This window comes from Lathyrus oleraceus, chromosome 3 (genome assembly GCF_024323335.1).
Source record: "Lathyrus oleraceus cultivar Zhongwan6 chromosome 3, CAAS_Psat_ZW6_1.0, whole genome shotgun sequence".
Classification (NCBI taxonomy): Eukaryota; Viridiplantae; Streptophyta; class Magnoliopsida; order Fabales; family Fabaceae; genus Lathyrus; species Lathyrus oleraceus.
In genome coordinates, this window is record NC_066581.1 from 86,666,731 (window position 1) to 86,671,177 (window position 4,447).

At 38.3% G+C, this 4,447-nt stretch overlaps 1 non-coding gene across 1 annotated transcript; it reads left to right on the forward strand.

Annotated features, from left to right (window-relative positions):
• The first annotated feature begins 539 nt into the window (after positions 1-539).
• LOC127133719 (small nucleolar RNA R71) lies at positions 540-646 on the forward strand. Its single transcript, XR_007807665.1, has one exon. It is a non-coding gene; the product is annotated as a small nucleolar RNA R71 (small nucleolar RNA).
• Positions 647-4,447: the final 3,801 nt, after the last annotated feature.

Sequence of the window (4,447 nt, forward strand, 5' to 3'; positions counted from 1 at the left end):
GAGCATTAGTAGTTGGCTTTTGATATCCAAGTGGAACAGCGGGTGCTTGGCCAGGTGCATATAGGGCGTTGTTGTTCTTGTACAAAAAGTTAGGATGGTTTTTCCAACCTGGGTTGTAGGTATTCGAATAAGGGTTTCCTTGTGCATAATTTACTTGATGAGTGGAGAGTCCTGCTAATATCTGACATTCTGGTGCAGTGTGTCCAGGAATTCCACATAACTCGTAGTTTGGAGTCATGACAGCCATAGTGGCTGCGGGTGGTATGGTCAAGTTGTCTAACTTTTGAACAAGGGAATCTACCTTTGCATGGACATGGTCAAGGCTACTGATTTCATACATTCCACCTTTTGTTTGGTACTTTTCTATTGGAGTTCTTTCACATCCCCATTGGCAATGGTTTTGGGCCATGTTTTCAATGAGTTGATAGGCTTCGTTGTATGGCTTGTCCATAAGTGCACCGCCCGCGGCAGCGTCTACTGTCAGTCTTGTGTTATACATAAGCCCATTGTAAAATGTGTGAATGATCACCCAGTCTTTGAGGCCGTGATGTGGACACATTCTCATCATGTCTTTATATCTCTCCCACGCGTCGTTGAGAGATTCTACATCTTTTTATCGAAATCCGTTGATTTGAGCTCTCAGCATAACAGTTTTGCTTGGCGAAAAATATCGGGCTAAGAAAACGTTCTTCAGTTCTTCCCATGTAGTGACCGAGTTGGATGGCAAGGATTGCAACCAAGCCCAAGCTCCGTCTCTTAGAGAGAAAGGAAAAAGGCGTAGTCTTATCACATCTTGAGATACACCATTCGCCTTCATAGTGTCTGCGTACTGCACAAACTTGGTCAAATGTTCATCAGGGTCGTCCGTAGGATTTCCAGCAAATTGATGTTGTTGGACAGCTGATAACAATGAGGGTTTCAACTCGAAATCGTTTTGATCGATAGCAGGGGAAGCAATGTTGTTGAGAGGTTCTTGTTGGGATGGGGTAGCGTAGAACTTAATAGGACGATTTTGTGGTCCCACTGCAGCCATGATTGGTTTTCCAACTGGTTCAGTAGTAGGAAAGAAGATATCGGGAATATTGTACCTTCGTTGGTACTCTAGTATTTGGCGTCTTAAATATAAGAAACGCTCTAATTCTAAAGAAAATTAAGTTTTAAAGAAAATATTAATGATGGGATATCAGTATGCAACACATTAATCGTCAGAGATTCGATAAACTACGCCAAAAACTGGAATAGACAGCGCGCCTTAGAGGGCGCTTTATTACAAAAGCGCACTCTAAAGTGAAGCGAAAAATAAGGAGCGAACAACTGGAATAGACAGCGCACTTTAGAGGGCGCTTTTGTAATAAAGCGCCCTCTAAGGTGAAGCAAAAAAATAAGGAGGAGATAGAGGGACAACAATACAAGGCGCTTTTTAGAAAGCGCCCTCTAAGGTTACCCTTAGAGGGCGCTTTTAAAAAAGCGCTCTATAAGTCCATGTGCATTTCCAGTTTATAAAGCGCTTTTGGAAAGCCTAAGAGAGCGCTTTCATAAGCGCCCTCTTAGGCCCCCTTTAGAGGGCGCTTTTTTTCCACAAGCGCCCTCTAAGGTCCCCTTTAGTAAACATTAAAATTATAACATACTGCGCGTTTTGTTATTTCACTCTCTGTTATTTTCGTTCTTTTTCACATTAGGGTTCTCACTGCTACGATTTTCGCCACTTCTAAGGCGTTCTCCTTCCACCTCTGTTAGATCTACGACGTAAAGGCGACAACTTCTCAGCCACCAACAGCTTCGCAATTGTTGCAGGTATTGTCACGAAGTATCTCTGCAATTAGTCCTAATGATTTTAGTTGTTTGATGGTACTTCTGTTGTTTAGATCAAAGAGAGTGTTGATGAGCCAAAGTTTTATGTTGTTGAAGAGTGTGAAGTGGTTACGGTATCCATATAACTTATACTATGCACTTTTTTTTAAACTTAGCCCTTCAAATAATTCTTTTAATCACATAGTCATATTGCTTTTGCTTTTTATATCAGAGAGAGTGTTGATGAGGAAAGGTCTGATGTTGTTGAAGAGTGTGAAGTAGTTACGGTATCCATATAACTTATGTTATGTAGTGTTTTAAAAATTTAGGGTTACACAATTATTTATTCGTTTTCCAAATTTTATGATAACAGGAACTTGAAATTACATAAAATTTTATGGTGTGACAGGGTCTGGGTTATGCCTAGATGTAATTTCAAGTTCCTGTTATCATAAAATTTTATGGTGTGACAGGGTCTGGGTTATGCCTAGATCTAAACTTACTTACAAAAACCAAATTAATAGCTGAAGCATCTTGTAACCATGCTGCTGGAGCTGCATTGGGTTTAGTTCAACCACACAGTTGCTTATAAAATAAACTTGCTACAATCACAAAAAAACATATTATTAAAAAAAGATTCTTGATATATATAGATAATGAAAATTCATACTAATAATATTCTGTTGTAATTTGAGAAGTTGCTAATTTTTGGTTCATTTAGGCCACAGTGGAGCCTGGTGTTGCAATGCTAGCAATGGAGACTAGGCATTATGGGTTAAATTTCACCAACTGTTCCATTTGTTTCTCGATGTAGAAAAAGGAGGCAGCAATATCTAAAACACCTTCTACCAATCAAAGGTACACTATGCAGCTTATGAGTGTATTTATTCTAGCATACATAGCGTAGCTAGTAACTTAAGAAGTTTAGGTATGGATGTTATTTGATAGAGTAAATTAGAGTCGACTATTCTTCTGTTAGCTTTCAGTTAGACCATTATACAATTCTACATATATATTTTCTAGTCAATGTTTATCTTTTGTAAAAACTATATGATGATATATAACTATGCTACAAATTAGTGCATACCACTAATGCTTAATGCATGGTTCATACATTCTCATGCTATTGAAGTCAGAGATATCTGAAAATGTTGAGAAACTAACTCAATAAACCAAAATTGTTTTGGTTTTGGGTTGTTGTTGGAGACATGAATGCCCTGCACAGAGACTAACTCAATAAAGCGAAATTGTTTTGTCTCATCCCATTTTTGGTTTCTCTTCTGAAATTGTTTTTTGTTTATTCTAATTAGTAATGGATAATACATGGATGTATTCCAATCGATTGTCGAGAGAGTACGAGAATGGGGTATCAGAATTCGTTAAGTTTGCCGTTGCGCACGCCGAAGACCCCAGTAGAATGATATGTCCTTGCTTGGGTTGTTATTATGGGAAACGGGTTGACGCAGTTCAGTTGACATCGCATCTAATGAGGCATGGAATTGATCGAAGTTATACATGTTGGAATTTGCATGGTGAGAAAATTAACGAGAATGTTGAACCGGGGGATAGTACGACCTATGCCTCAAACTATAGTGGCGCAGATACATACGATTGTGATCGAGTTGAAGAGATTGCAGAAGCACTTGAAGGAGATCTTAAGGATTGTCCCGAAATGTTTGAGAGGTTGGTAAGTGATGCAGAGAAACCTTTGTATGATGGTTGCACTAAATTCACAAGATTATCTGCGGTATTAAAGTTGTACAACTTAAAGGTGGGCAATGGATGGTCGGATAAAAGTTTCACAGAGTTATTAGCCCTTTTGAAAGATATGCTTCCTGAGGATAATGTTCTTCCCAATCGAACATATGAGACCAAAAAGATGTTGTGCTCTATTGGCATGAGCTATGATAAGATACATGCATGTCCAAACGATTGCGTTTTGTTTCGAAATGAGTATGCATCGTTAAATGAGTGTCCTAAATGCGGTGTCTCGCGATATAAGAACAAGTTGTCTCCAGCAAAAGTCTTGTGGTATTTTCCTGTTATTCCGAGATTTAGACGCATGTTTCATAGTGAAACTGATTCAAGACACTTGACCTGGCATGCAGATGAAAGAATTATAGATGGAAAGTATCGACATCCGGCAGATTCACCACAGTGGTTGAAAATTGATAATGATTATCCTGAATTTGGAGAAGAATCAAGAAACCTTCGCTTGGCATTATCTACTTATGGAATGAACCCACACGGTATCCAGAGTATCTCACACAGTACATGGCCTATAGTTCTAGCCTCTCAAGCTAGACAAGTGTTCTATGTCAATGATCCGAAAAGTACGAAATGGTCTATAGTTCTTTTTTCCAACAAAGTAATTGATGAAAACACTGGAGATCAAGGTGATATTGATGTTGAGATTGAATCGTTTACCAGAAATGATCAAGATGAGAATATTATATCAAATGATTCATATATTATAAATGATCATAATGAGGGTATTTGGATCAATCCAACCGTCCGTGTTGTTAAGAGACATGTAGAACATATTCCAACCAAGAAAAGAAAGAGAGCTTAGTGAAAAAGGTACATGTCAAATGATTTTAATTGTTTTCTTTATTACAGGTAAAATGGCTATTATGAAGTCAATCATTCGTGCAAG